This window comes from Alexandromys fortis, unplaced genomic scaffold (genome assembly GCF_014885135.2).
Source record: "Alexandromys fortis isolate MF-2015 unplaced genomic scaffold, M_Fortis_MF-2015_v1.1 scaffold_295, whole genome shotgun sequence".
Taxonomy (NCBI): Eukaryota; Metazoa; Chordata; class Mammalia; order Rodentia; family Cricetidae; genus Alexandromys; species Alexandromys fortis.
Genome location: NW_026068169.1, coordinates 1,040,823 through 1,056,924, shown reverse-complemented (window position 1 = coordinate 1,056,924; position 16,102 = coordinate 1,040,823). Strand labels below are relative to the sequence as shown.

The 16,102-nt window shown below is 39.2% G+C and overlaps 1 long non-coding RNA gene across 4 annotated transcripts in view; it reads right to left on the bottom strand.

Moving 5' to 3' along the window:
- LOC126492166 (uncharacterized) overlaps positions 1–16,102 on the bottom strand; it is a 78,186-nt gene that overhangs the window by 55,493 nt on the left and 6,591 nt on the right. For 3 of the 4 annotated variants that reach the window (XR_007589532.1, XR_007589531.1, XR_007589533.1), the window contains exons 3-4: positions 15,975–16,078; positions 14,231–14,363 (exon numbers count right to left, since the gene is read on the bottom strand). This is a non-coding gene — a long non-coding RNA (uncharacterized lncRNA). Of the gene's footprint in view, positions 1–1,351; positions 1,832–14,230; positions 14,364–15,974; positions 16,079–16,102 lie in introns of those variants that run through there. The other variant, XR_007589534.1, reaches the window with a different exon arrangement.

Genomic DNA, 16,102 nt, shown 5'->3' with positions numbered 1-16,102 from the left:
GCAGGCTTTATACTCCCTTCCCCCATCTCCAGTGGATTCCCTTAGATCTTCCATTCCTAACTTCCCTCTCCCAACTCTTTCCTTGGTCCAACCCAAATCCAGAAGGCACTGCCTGGTAAGTCACAGGCCCCCCACCGGGCAGGAAAACAGGTAGGCTGACTACAGATCTTCACCTCTCCCTCTGCTCCTCCACATCTAATGCCCCTGTCTCGCCCCCAGCTCTGCAGAAGAACACGACTGCAGGCTTCCTTCCCCCCCACCCCCCCCACCCCCCACCTCCACTCCCATCTTCATCTTCAAACTTCCTTCCACACAACATTGCTTTGTTCCAGCCCCGAACTCCAGCAGGCACCCCCCTAGGAACACACAGGCCACTCTAACCAGGGAAGCAAGGAGGCTAATGCAGAACGTCACCTCTTCCTCCACTCCTCCAAGGCCAGTCCCCCAGTCTCCTCCCCAACTTTGGAGCACTCTTCCCTCATTACCAGGGGACAAACTAAGCAGAACCTGGTGGAACACCTACTTCTTGTGAAGCTCCTCCACCGACCTAAGTCCATGCCCATCACTAAGTCTCAGGGTGCAATACCCAGAAACACACTTTGCCTGGAACCCCCAGAGTCTACACCTATTAGTGCCCCAGAAAATTTTCTTACAGGCCACACACAGCTACACCACTCTTCTAAGAACCAGAAAGGAGACAGAAACCAAGGAACAAAACATCCACACAACAAAGACAAAGAACATTCAACAAAGATCATGCCACATCTAGAATTACAGTCTTTGAAATCCCAGATGCCTACACACCAGCACGAAAACACAATCAATAACATCCAGGACAGTATGTCTCCAACAGAGCCCAGCAACCTTACTGTAGCAGGCCCCAAATATTCCAACAGAGCTGAAGCATTAAAGGAAGACCTTAAAACAGCCTTTATGCAGAAGCAAAAGACAACTAGTTTGTGTAGGCCCATTGTGTTTTTAGTATTTAAAGATAATGGGGTTATCTTAACTCTAGAATTTTAAAGACAGTATATTTAGGATTGCTTTTCTCTAATTATGAAGTATTAGATTTGAAAAGACATTCATTGTCTCGTTTGCCTCTGAATGGAGTCATTTTCTTTTTTTATTACTTTAAAAAAATACCAACCCAAACACCCACTTCCTCCTCCTCTCCCTCCGCACACCCTCCCCCACCCCAACCAATCTTTAGAGAGGGCAAGACCCCCTGCCCCGTGGAAAGTCCAAAGCCCTCCCCACTACATCTAGGTTGAGCAAGGTAAACATCCAAAGAGAATAGGATCCCAAAAAGCCAAATAAGTCACTTTCAGTTCCCCTCACTTATTATGTACCAGGGGAATGATGCAGTCTGCTGAGGCACTTTTCGGGAGTTTTAGTTATGTGGATGTTTGTCTTTGATGAGGTAGGCCATGCTCGCCTCATTTGTTTTGAATCTTTCTAGAAGAAACAGTCACGAAAGTTGTATGTAGATGACTTTGTATTAAAATTTGGTTCAGAATCAGTGGGATCTCTGGGATCCACACCAGACTCATTTCTTCCGTTTTCTGTTTTATTACTTTGGTAAAATGACAATAGTTTTCATTTTTTGCTTAATGTTACATTCTTAACCTATGTAGGGTATCAGTGCTAAAGCAGGCAGTGCATGTTGTTACTAGTTTTTTTCCTCGTAAGGCTTGCACACAGCTCTTTGTTAAGATGTAAGATGTGAGCTTCTTACTTCTTTGTATCACACAGATTATGTGTTTAAAGGGAAGATTTCAAGGGTCTCACATATTCTCACCACATCGCTGTCAGAACAGACACTCAGATTTGCCTAAGGAAATACAATCATGATGATTCAAATAGCTTTAAATAACTCAGCCCTAATAATTCTGCATACACTAATCATTTAAAATAGTTTAAACGTGAAATTGACCCAAATAATTCATACTGTTTTAATAATGTGAGAGACAGTGTTATGGGAAGAGCTCATTTGACTCCTGGTGGAATGGGCATGTCCAATTTTTCTTAACACAATTAGCAAACTATTATTGAGAAATGCCCTATCCGGTTTCTGTCCAAAAAAAGAAAAAGTCATCCCCCCTTTCGTGAAGTGGTACTGGGGATTAAACCCCATGTTATCTATGACTGTGGTTTATCCCCAGAGCCAACAAATCGTTATGTCTAAAATTCTGCTTTAGAACTTTAATCTTGAGTTCCTGATACCCATGTAGTTCTATTTGGGAAGATAAAACTTATCTTCCCATTCTGTCCCACATATCTCTCTATTTTTTTCTTGGAGCTGATGAACAGATATCTGAAAATCCATGTTCTTCAATGGTATTATTTAGGAGAAGTTGTAAGTGATATATTTGAATTTGGCTATTCTTATACTGTCTTCTGTTGACTTTGATAAATTGTACAGTAAATTAGATCATTGCATTTTTTTTACTTTGAAATGCCTATTTTGTCCTTGTAGATTCTTTATTTTTAAGGCATGACTTTATGGTTGGCTTTTAAAGGTAGGAATCAATGAAAATTTAAGGAAAGCAGTCTTATCTATTGATCTAAGTGCATTAGATTAAGAATATTTGGGTTCACAATCCCAGAGAATTTAGACAACAGTGAGGACACTAAGAGAGACTTACATAGATCTAATCTACATGGGAAGTAGAAAGTAGAAAAAGACAAGATCTCCTTAGTAAATTGGGAACATAAGGGGACACCGGGGGAGGACTGAAGGGGGGAGGGAGAGCCAGGGAGGGGAGCAGAGAAAAATGTAGAGCTCAATAAAAATCAATAAAAAAAAGAACATTTAAAAAAAAGAACATTTGAGTTCATGCTTATTTTAATAAAGTCATGTTTGTTTGAGTATGGAAAGTTATGCTTTATAGGTAAAGAAGTAGCAAATACAGATGAAATAAAAGCAAACGAGAGAAAATAAACTGAAAAGAAGGAAAAATGCAAGCGATAGTAAAACATTTGTGATGAATCACACCTGGAATGGCACTGGAGGTCGAGGCAAGAGGAATACCTGAGGCTTGAGACCATCCAGGGTTACATAGCAAGACTAGGCTCTGTTCATCAAAGAACAGAAACAAACGAGAGTATATGAAAGTGATGGGCCATAGTCTCATGGACTTACCTACAGACAAAAATCTACATTTACATTTTGAAGACAATAAAGAGGCCTTGAATGGAGGAGTGTGCTGCCTAAGTCTTACAGTAGGCTGGAGACAGGGCCTGAAGGAACAGTCATCATCACCAAAATCCCAAGAATCCGGCAATGAGACCATAGCTACCAAGAGTCTAATTGAAATCTGTACTACTCATTGGTCAACATATTGAAATCTGGTATTAATAAAATGTCAAAATAGCATACATAGTTAAAATAAAATACAAAAGTATGTTGATTGTTTGAGATGAAAGTAAAAGAAAGCCTGCTAAATCATTGGGCAAACTGGGAAATCATTTAAAATAAACAGGTCACATCATTACGCAAAAAAACAGCGTTTATGAATATGATAAGGCTCCTTAAAGAGAAAAATAAATCCCTTAAAGAAATCCAGGAAAACACAATGGGAGGAAATGAAGAAAACTGTTCATGACATGAAGTGGAAATAGAATCAATAAAGAAAACTCAAACTAAGATGAAACTGGAAGTGAAAACTTTAGGAGCTCAAACAGGAACCACGCAGGCCAGCTTCACTCTTGTTTGATGTCTGTCTCAGGTGCTCCAGGACATAAAAAAGCTCACCAAGATGTTAAGTCTTCATTTGCCAAAAGAGCAGAGGGGTTTAGCCTTCTTGGAAAAGAGTAACACCTAGCTAGTTCACTCCAGTTTCTTTATTCAAATATGTGTAAGGCTAATAGGGGCTGGGAAAGGTTCCAACTACCAAAGTCATCTTGTTCTTGCTGCCCATGAGAGCAGACAACCCACACAAATCTCAGTCCATTTTGATTATGGCCATAATCAAACGTAAAAACTCCAGATTAGCCAGGGGTGTCTTAGGACAAGGGTCGGTGCACCTGCAAGCTCTCACGTAGCAGTAACACCAAGTGCAGACTTTCCAAAAAGACATTTCTTCAAGATTTAAAGTCTCAAAACAATTTCTAAGCCTGTACTGATTAACCCAGACATAACAAAGGCTTTGCTGAAATATTTCCCTCAAAGCCAGACACAAAGGCTTTACATTTTATTAAAGTTAGACATAATTACACTTCACCACACTTCACCAACAGAGTACAAGAGATGGAAGAGAGAATCTCAGGTGTTGAAGACACATTAGAAGAAATTGATATACTAGTCAAAGAAAATGTTAAATCCAAAAAACTCCTCTCACAAAACATCAAGGAAATCTGAGACACACTACAAAGACAATATCTAAGAGGAGGACGAAGACACCCAGGTAAAAGTCACAGAAAATATTTTCAATAAAATCATAGCAGAAAATTTCCTTAACCTTAAAAAGAAGTAGATGTCTATCAAAGTACAAGGATTATATAGAAAAAAAACAGACTGAACAAAAAAAAAGTCCCCTCAGCAAATAATAATCAAAACACTAAACGTACAGAACAAAAAAAGAATATTAAAAGCTGCAAGGGGAAAAGATCAAGTAATATATAAAGACAGACCTATTAGAATTACACCTGACTTCTCAATGGAGATTCTAAAAGCCAGAAGGGCCTGGACAGATGTTTTGCAGACTCTAAGAGACCACAGATGCCAGCCCAGACTAATATATCCAGCAAAACTTTCAATCATCATAGATAAAAAAAATAAGACATTCTATGATAAAGTCAAATTTAAGCAATTTCTATCTATATACCCAGCCCCACAGAAAGAAAACTCTAACCTAAAAAGGTGAACTAAATCCAAGAAAACACAGAAACTAAATAATCCCAAACCAGCAAAGTCAAAAGAAGAGAAAGACACATACAGAAAAAAAACAACAACAAAATAAGAGGAATCAAAAGCCATTGGTCATTGATATCTCTCAGCATAAATGGCCTCAAATTCCCTGATAAAAAGACAAAGACTACCAGAATTTATGTAAAAACAGGATTCATCCTTTTGTTGCATCCACAAAACACACCTTAACTTCAAGGATAGACATTACCTCAGGGTAAAGGGTTGGGAAAAAAATATTTTAAGCAAATTGATCTGAGAAACAAAATGGTGTAGCCATTTTGATGTCTGACAAGATAGACTTGAAATCAAAACTAATCAGAAGAGATAGGGAAAGATACTATATATTCATAAAAAGAAAAATCTACCAACAGGCATTTTAATTTTTAATATATCTGCCACAAACACAATGGCACCCAAGATTGTAAAAGAAACACTACTATAGTTTAAACCATGTATTAACCATCACCCTTTAATAGTGGGAGACTTCAATACCTGACTCTCACAAGTAGACAGGTCATCCAGGAAAAAACTAAACAGCGAAATAAGCTGGGAATAACTGCCATTATAAACCAAATGACCTAACAGATATGTATAGAAGATTTCGCCCAAATACAAAAGAACTTCTACTCTGTACCTTATGTAATTTTCTCCAACTTGACCACATACTTGGACACAAAGCAAGTCTTAAGAGATACAAGAAAATTGAAATAACACCCTGCATCCTATCAGACCACCATGGATTAAAGCTGGATATCAACAACAACAGAAACATTACAAACTCTTGCAAACTGAACAACTCACTACTTACTGATAAATTTGTCAAGACGAAAGTTCCAAAAGAAATTAAAGACTTTCTGTAATTGAATGAAAATGAATATACAACATACCCACACTTATAGGACACAATGAAGGCAGTGGTAAGACAAGTTCATGGCACTAAGTACCTACATAAAAAATGGAGCCATCTCATACTAGTAGCTTAACAGCACAATTAAAAGCTCTAGAACAAAAAGAAGAAGTCACACCCAAGAGGAGTAGATGACAAGAAATAAACTGAGGACTGAAATCAATAAAATAAAAACAAAGAGCCAAAAAAAATACAATTAATGAAGTTTCTTCTTTGAGAAAATCAGAAAGATTTTCACATCCACATTAGCTAAAAAGTGGAGAGAAAATATCCAACCTAACAATACTAGAAATAAAAAGGTGAACATAACAACAGACACCCAGGGAAGCAACAGAATCATAAGGACATATTTAAAAAACCTGTACTCCACCAAATTGGAAAATGTAAAAGAAATGGATAACTTTCTTGATACATACCACTTGCTAAAGTTAAATCAAGAGCAGATAAGCAACTTAAATAGACTTATAACCCCTTGTGAAATAGAAGCAGTCATTAAAATCTCCCTAACAGGCTTTCAGAGAAAAATGTCATTATTCCTCAATTTTTTTCCACAAACTAGAAACAGAGAGAACACTGCCCAATCCATTTTACTGGACCACATGGACCCTGGCACTGAAACACGTAAAGGCCCATCAAAGAGAGTTACAGAACAATTTCCCTCTTGACCATTGAGGCAAAAATACTCAATAAAATATTTGCAAACCAAATGCAAGAACACATCAAAATGATTACCCACCGTGATCAATTAGGCTTCATCCCAGAGATGCTGAGATCATTCAATACATGTAAATTGAAAATGTAATGCATAAAAATAAACCAAAAGACAAAAACTACATGATCATCTCATTAGACACAGAACAGGTCATTAACAAAATCCAACAGACTTTCATGATAAAAGATATAAGAGAAATAGTGGACATACTGAAACATATTAAAAGTATCTTACAGCAAACCCATAGTCAACATCAAATTAAATGCTCAATGCAATTCCACTGAAATCAGGAACAAAACAAGGTTGTCCACTCTCTTTATAGCTATTCAATATACTACTTACTTAGTCTTAGCTAAAGCAGTAAGATCAAGGAGATACAAATTGGGAAGAAAGAAGTTAAAGAATTTTTATATGCGGATGGTATGATAGTACACATAATCAACCCTAAAATCCCACCAGGGAGCTCCTATAGCTGATAAACACTTTCAGTAAAGTGGCTGGATACAAAATTAACTCACAAAAATCAGTAGCTCTCCTATAGACAAATGACAAGTGGACTGAGAAAGAAATTAGGGAAACAATACCCTTCACAATGGCCTCAAGTAATATAAAATATCTTTGGGGTAACTAACCAATCAAGTCAAAAATTTGTATGGTAAAACTTCAAGTCTTTGAAGAAAGAAACTGAAGATATCAAAAGACAGAAAACCATTCCACACTCATGGATTGACAGGATTAATATAGTAAAATAACCAGGTTATTAAAAGCAATTTATAGATTCAATGCAATATCCACCCAAAATCCAACAACACAATTCTTCACATGGAAACCTACTATAGAAGAAGCCTCATTTTTAATGGTTTATTTATTTTTATTTTATGTGCATTGGTGTTTCGCCTGCATTTATTTCTTTGTGAAGGTGTCAAATCTCCTGAAACTAGAGTTACAGACAGTTATGAGTTACCATTGCTCAGAATGGAACCTGGGTCCTCTGGAAGATCAGCTAGTGCCCTTAACTGCTGAGCTATCTCTCCAGCCCTGAAGCTTCTTAATATTTATACATAAGTGAAAGAAATATAAATGGAATCATCAAAAATGGGGAGCAAAAGGTTCAGATGAAGCTTCTAGTTCTGAGATTAGAATACATCTAATTGAGTTGTTGGTCAAATGGCCCCACGGAAACTTCCAAACAATTCAGGCTATTGCCAAGGAAATTGGTTGCTCTCCACAAAATGATGGTAAGGTCCTACAGCTGAAGACAATACTTCCTACCTCATTAAAGCTGGAGAAGTCGAGCTGGTACCTAACCAGAGCCTTCATCCCTACTAATGAGAGTTTGTAGTATTAGAACATACTCTGCATGCTACCAGAGGAGAAAGGTAGTCACCAATCCGGCTAGAAATCCAGTGATCTACAATGGTGACCTGCCTGCAGGATGTACTGGTGCAGTAGTGGTACAGATGTGAGAGAAGTAATCACTCTCTGATTGGGATGGAACCTATACCTGGTACTACTTGGCTGGCCAAGAATTTAGTACTAGATAGGCCATGCGCCTAGGAGAAAACCAAATACTATTGTTCTGCTAAAGGAACAGAGCAATAAAAAGACTCCTAGTGAAATTCTGTTATCTATACTCACAGATCAATGTCTCACTCAGCCATTATCAGAGAAGCTGCCTTCTTCTTGTAGTAGATGGAAAATAACACAGAGATCCACAACTGGACAGTGGGCAAAGAATAGGACTTAGTGTTTCCACTAAGAAGATGCCTTCAATAAACCCCTCCCCTTAGGGCTCAGAGAGTTCAGTTGAAAAGGAGGCAGAACTACAGTAAGAGTCAGAAGGGATGGAAGATGCCAAGGAAACAATGCCCTCTAGACACAACACAACTGATGTACATATGAACTCATAAGGCCTGCACAATTTCAAGCCAGTTGGGGTCCCAGCACTAAGAAGGGGAGGTGGATGTGAGCTTCCCTCCCTAAGCAAGAGGGAAAGTTTTTATGGAGTGTGTGTTTTCTGCTTTTTATTTTTTATTATGGTTTCTTTTCTTTGCCTGTTTATTTCCTATAGAGAGGGAGAATGCAGGCATGGAGTTGTGTAAATAGGGAGGTAGAGAGTATATGGGAGGAGTTGGGGGGGGGAGAATAAACCATAATCAGAATATATTTAAAAAAATATCTTCAATAAAAAAGATTTTCTAAAAACTTCATTTACTTTTTTAAAATATGAACTATATTTTATTAGACTCTTGGGTTACTTGGTTTTCATATTGTGGGGAATAATCTAAAACCAACAGACTTCAACAGACAGTAAAGATGTCCAATCCAGATGTGTTCCAGATGTTCAGGCCAGATGTCCGGCCCAGATGTATCCCAGATGTTCAGCCCCGATGTGCGATCCAGCTGTAAACCAGATGTGTTCCAGATGTGCGCCCAGATGTATTCCAGATGGTCAGCCCAGATGTATTCCTGATGTGCGATCCAGCTGTAATCCAGATGTGTTCCAGATGTACAGCACAGATGTATTCCAGATGTGTGATCCAGCTGTGTGATCCAGCTGTAATCCAGATGTGTGTTGCAGCTGTTTTGTTCCAGATGTTATGTCCGCTGGGGATGTCTTGCCATGCCAGTCATTGTTGTTTGTAGACTTTGTACCTAGTTAGACTTGTAATTACTTTTCTTCCTTGGCACTTGCAATAGCATCTTCTGATTCTATGAGAGTTTGTCTAGGTCAGCAGCAACTTCATCCAAGTCCTATAATTCAAGTGTGTGGTTTCTTCAGCAAGATTACCTCTAAGTTCTGGGAGACAGCCAAGGGCAAAGGCAATAACCTATATTGTTTTGCGGGTCTCATGGACCCCCGTGACCAACCTTGAAGGGAGGTTTCACTTGCTTGGCACTGGGTTTTTGCTTTGTTTGTTTTTAAGACAGGGTCTCACTCTGCAGCCTAGGCTGGCCTGGAACTTGTTCTGTAGAGCAGCATGGTCTGGAACTCACAGAGACCTGTCTGTCTCTGCTTTCCGAGTGCTGGGATTAAAGGTGTGCATCACCACTACCCAGCTAGGCACTGGGGATTTTGTTAGATAGTCCATGCTCCTGTGAAGAACATTATCATCTTGCATGCTCTAATTCGATTCAAAGAACCTATGTATGTCCTCCTCTCCCCTTCTTGAATGTTCCCTTTCTCTCTCTCCCCTATGGTCCCTTTCTACTTCCCTGGCTTCTGTAGTTATTCAAAGATATACTCAGATCTAAAGATTTGGAGCTAAGATGCACAATAAAAGACAACACGCAGTGTTTGTCTGAGCCATCTCACTCACTATAATACTTTCCAGTTAGATCTGTTCAACAGCAAATTTCATGATTTAATTTTTTCCTTATAGCTAAATAGAATTCTAGTCTGAATATGTATATTTTGATTATTTATTAATTAGTCAATGGACATCTAGGCTGTTTCCATTCACAGTTATTGGGAATAAAGTGACAATGACATGGCTAAGCAAGGATCTGTGGAGCAGGACGTCAAGTCCTTTGGGCATATGCCAAGAAGTGGTATATCTGGGTCATACAGATTTATTTTTAGTGTTGTGAGAATTTTCCATATTGATTTTTCAGAGGTATTTGCAATTCCACCAACAGTGAATGAGGGTTCACTCCCCCATATACATTCCTGCATACATTTGTTAGTTGTTTTCTTGATCTTAGCCACTCTGATTAGGGTAAGGTGGAATCTCAATGTCGTTTTAATTTGCATATATTTGATGGTTAAGGATGCTGAATACATTCATAGATAGTTCCCAAACATCTTTATTTCCCCTTTTAAGAACTCTTTGTTTGGTCCCATAGCCTACTTTTTAATTGGGTTGTTTGTTTATTTTGGTGTTTAGTTTAGAGTTTTGGTTTTTCTTTTTAGTTCCACATATATACTAATCCTCTATCAGATGTAGAGCTGGCAAAGATTCTCTCCCATTTTGTGGGCTTCCTCTTCACCTAACTGTTTCCTTAACAGTACAGAAGCTTTGCAGTTTTAGGAGGTCCCATTTATCAACAGTTGGCCTTAGTTCCTGACCAAAGTCATCGCCTATACCTATATTATATAGGGTGCTCCCTATGTTTTCTTCTAGAAATTACAGTCTTTCAGGTTTCACATTGAGGTCTTCGATCTATTTGGAGTTGCTTGTTTTGTTTCTGAGACAGGGTCTCTCTATGCAGTCCTGGAACGCACTACACTATGGAGACTGGGTAGATCTCAAACTCAAGTTCTGCCTGCCTCTGCCTCCCAGATACTGAGATTAAAAGTATATGTCACCACACCTGGTGCTGGAGTTGATTCTTGCACAGAGTGATGGACATGACTTTGCCATACCATTTGTTGAGATAAAGTCTTTCCTTCAGCTTGTATTTTTGGCATATATTGTATTTTGTCAAATATCAATAGCTGTATTTGAGGGATTACCATACCTGCACTCAAGTTCCATTATAGACCTAGCATAATAAAAACATCATCATGCTGGTACAAAGCAGACACAGAAATCAAGGACTAAATTAGTAGATCCAGTCCTATTCTGCATACTCTAGGCTACCTGGCTTCTGAGTTTCCACCTCCCATTTCACTGAAGGAACGCTGTGTTTACAGATGCCTACCACTGCATCCAGCCTTTTATGAGGGCTCCTGTAGTGATAGTTCATTTCTATTTTAATAAATAAGGCTTGCTTGAGGATCAGAAAAGTAAAACAGCCACATTGGCCAGTCTTACAGACCAAGCAGCAATGACACACCCCTTTAATCCCAGTAGCCACAATGATGCATAACTTGAATCCCAGTAGCCACACTAATTTGCCTTAGAAACTAGGTGGTAGTTATGCACTCCATTAATCCCAGAACTAGAGAGGATCATAAAATGGAAGGAGACAGCTCTCAGTCTCAGTCTCATTCTGAGGTTCCTGGAGGCAGGATCCCCATTTCAGACTAAGGTAGAGGTAAGAGCTAGTGGCTAGCTGTTTTGCTTTTCTGACCTTCAGGTTGAACTCCAATTTCTGTATCTGGGTTTCTATTCATTGTGCTTCAGGCTCCAAGAATCAAACTCCAGTCATTAGGATTACACAACTAATGCCTTTGCCCACTAAGCTATCTCCATGGTTTGATAGTAACAGTTTTAAAAATTACTTTAAGATTTATTTTTATTTCATGTGCATGGGTGTTTTGCCTACAAGTATTGTCTGCATATCACATGTGTGCATAATATCTGTGGAGGTCAGAAGAAGGCATTGGTCCCCTGGAACTATAGTTACAGATGGTCTTGAGCTATCATGTGAGTGGTAGGAATTGAATCTGGGTCCTCTAAAAGAGCAACTAGTGCCCTTAACCACTGAACCATCTCTCTAGCCTCCAATATTTTTTATGAGACATGATCTTATAATGTAGCACCATCTATCCTGAAGCTTGATATGTAGACCAGGCTGGCCTTGGACTCAGAGAGATCTTCCGGCTTCTGTTTCACAAGTTCTGGGATTAAAGGCCTGTGCCACTATACTGGGCTATGTCGATTGTTTGCTTTTTTTTTTTTTTTTTTTTTGAGGCTTTTTTTCTAGATAGGGTTTCTCTGTGTAATAGTCCTAGCTGTCCTGGATGTCATTTTGTAGACCAGGCTGACCTCAAACTCACAGAGATCCTGCCTCTGTCTCCTGAGTGCTGGGATTAAAGGTGTGTGCTACCAAGCCTGGTTGATACTTTTATTAGGTATATAAATTACGTATAAAAGTAGGTATCCTTTCTTAGTCTGTCATAAATCACCTTAACTCCAAAACCAAGTTTATATACTCATGAAAAAATGTTTACAGCACTTTAAGTGGGAGTTTTATACTCTGAAATTTCATATATACCTAACCATATATTAAAAGTGAACTCCCAATATTATTACTCTATACCACTTAAAGAACATTAATTGCTAAAAATTGATAAGGAAAGAAGTAAAGATACAAGCAGTCAAGAATAGCATAGAAAAAGTTGCTAAAGAGTGACCTAACTGCCACTATCAAATGGCCTGGGTATCAAATCAGTTTACTGGCTTGCTCTATCAAATCTTACAATATAGATGGAGAATAAGTGTATTATTTAAATTAATTCAGAAATCAAGTTCACAAGAATAAGGAATGATAGTACATTTGAAACAGGATTATAAGGAATCATGAGGATAGCAACTACTTGCTCATATGCACTCCAGAATCTGGGTAGGCATTGCAGCCAATAAAAGAGAAAGATAATAGTGAGCCTGACCCACCACAATGCTCAACAAAGCTCCATGTATCTTTCTCAACTCTGATTTGTCATATACTATTGATACTATCATTAACTGCTACAGCTTTTAAAAAAATACTTGATAATATGTATAAGAATCTTCAAGTTCATATCCAGAGGGACACAAACAAAGCAAAAAGCCATGAATGTGGGAAAGAGATTAGTTGTGAAGCAGGAGTGGACAGGGGAGGGAAGGAGAGAAGAGTACAGGGGCTGAGAGCAGAACAGAATGCATGGCATATATGTATGAAGTTGTTAAAGAACAAATTTAATTTCTAGAGTATCCATATGCTTTAATCAAATAATACCATTCTTAAAAACCAACATTGTGCATTGCAGGTAATGATCGTGCAATTATGTAAATACACAAATAATCATTGACTTGTATATTTAACATGAGTTATGTTTTTTAATTAGCATATTAACTAACTGTTTCCTCGTGGCATTTTCATACATTGTTTTGATTGATTCTCCACTCCTTCTCCCCCATCTCTCTGACCTCCTGTTTCCCCACTGTATTCCTTTACTCCCAGTATCTTACTTCCACTCTATTATCTCATGTGTTCTATTGCCTTCTACAACCCATCTCTTGAAACCTCCCTTTCTCTACCATGAGTTTACTTTATGGTTTATAAACTGCTTCAACAAGCTGCTGGGAAAGTCATACTAAAAATAATCTAAAATGCAGATGATACTATGACAGTCGCTGCCATGCAACTAAGTGCACTATAAATAGTTGAAAGAACCAGCTCACTAAAGTCTCTTCGACTTCACATCACCTGAATAGCTACTTCTTTGTCAGGTTGATCCCAGAAATGCAGAAGTGAATGGCACCATAAATCTAGAGGAATTCTGAGGCAAGTAAGACGTCAACAAAAGCACAGAACAAGTTAATCCAAGTAGAGCCGGAACAGTAGAAAGGAGTTAGGGAAGCGGTCCCTGAGCACCTAGCACATAGAGATCTGGGGCTGGAACATGGTCTGTTCCACACACAGCTTGATCTCTTGGGAAGCGGAGAATCATGTAACCACCAGAGAAGGAGGACAACAAGGAGAAGAGGGGAGTGAGAGAAGGGAAGGGAGGAGAGGGAGAAGCCGCCCATTCTCGAGTACTCATCTGAACCAGGAAGAGGATGAAGGAGGTCTTGAGTTACCATGTGGGTACTGGGAATTTAATCGGGGTCCTCTGTGAGAGTATTAAGTGCTCTTACCCACAGAACCATCTTTCTAGCCCAAGATATCCTTATATGAGACAGGGTTTTACTACGCAGGACTAGATATCCTGAGAGATCTTCCTGCCTCTGTCTCTCGAGTTCTGTGATTACCATACTGGGCTTGTTAAGATATTTCATTAGGTACATAAAGTACTTACAACAGAACACATTCTTAGCCTGCCACAGAATACCTTAGTTTCAACTTAAGCATCCTTCCCAATAGCCGGGGAAGCTCCAGTTTCTCCCATTGGGTCACTTAGCATTCTTCCTCTTCACTACTGGAGCTATGCCAATCTGGGTGGGTTTTATCTTCCCAGTTCTTCCCTGAGCATGGGCAGAATAGGTTGAGAAGATTAGAAAAAGATGCAAATGAATACAACAAACCCCTCTCTGAGACCTTTTTGCTAGTGATTTTGAGCCCTCTCAAGTTGCTTAGCATCTGATTGGGGAAAAAGACATAAAGCAATTCAACTAGGACACGATGTGATAAACTCTAGAAGGGGAGATAGTTCCCAAAACGGGAACTATATCCTGTGTGGGTTAGGGGGGGTTTCTCAAGGGTTATAGTCTGAACTCAGGAGACAATGCAGCAAGAGGTTAGTTAGATAAAGCACTGGAGGTTGGAATTATTATAGTTCTATTTATTACATTGACTAACTGATCGATTTTGTGTGGGGGAAGAGCATGTGTGCCACAGCACATGTGTGGAGGAGAGAGGGTAATTTTCGCAGGAGCTGGTTTGCTCTTTCTACCATACGGTTATCAGGGATAGGACTCAGGTTGTCAGACTTGGTGTCCAGCACCTTTACCCACTGAGCAATCCTACCTGTCTCTGTATCTCTATTTTAAACACCTTCCAGAAGAATTGGAAACCATCTTCAATTGTTAAAAGATGGTTAAATATATCACAGTATACCCACAGTTTCCAATTCTGTGCGGCAGGATTTTCAGCACTTAGCACACCAATACCACAAATGTCACGTTGGTTGGCAATGAATGAACATTTAATGAATTAATGAATGAATCAAGATGGGGCAACAAATAGCATAGAAAAAGTTTTAATCGATGTATTGGCTGGCTTTATGCCAATCTGACATAAGCTAGAGTAATTCTGAAAGAGTGAACCTCAATTGAGAAAATGCTTCTTCCAGACTGGCCTGTGGAAAAGCCTGTGGTACATTTTCTGATTGATGACTGATGGGGGCTGAAGCTCAGGGTGGACAGTGCCACTCCTGAGCTGGTGGTTTTGGTGCCATAAGAAAGCAGGCTGAACAAGCCATAACGTACAAGTCAGTAATCAGCACTCCTTCATGGTCTCTGCGTCAGTTTCTGCCTCGAGTTACTTCCCTAGCTGCACTCAGTGATCGACAGTAAGATGAAATAAATTCTTTCCTTCCTGTAGAGAGCAGCATGGAGCCACATCTGATAATCAGCTCCTAATTATGTCTAAGACCTGACCTATGCCTGATCACGCAATGATCATCAGCTGCCTGCATATGCGTGAACCTATGGGCAGTGCCCACCTGGCAATCAGGGATTGGCAGCCCATGCCTACTTAAGGGCTGGGAGAGGTTTGCCCGGGGAGAGAGGTTTGTAAAGAGATAGATTGCTGTGAATGAAGTCCTGGAATAAACTGCAGTGAGAAGAGCTCCGGTGGTTGCGTCATCCTTGCTGGTCGAGGTGGGACGCGACACCTCCCCAAGTTGCTTCTGCATTTTATCACAATAGAAACCCTAATTAAGACAATATATATACCACTTAAAGAACTGCTATAGCTAACAACCTATAAAAAACTAATAATATGAGTGACATGCCTTTATAACAATCATCGAATATATGTGCTACAGTAGTCCCATTTTACAGAAAAGGAATAAGGAGTTACTGAACCACACTAACATAAAATAATGTGGGTGAGTCTGACTCCAGAACACCTACCTTTATACTGCCAACTCATCCCCAAATGGGCAAAAACCAAATTGAGTGGTTCAGATGAGGTACATCAAGAGATGTGTGAAAAGATGTCCAATCTCATTAGTAATCTAAGAAAAAGAAACAAAAGCAAC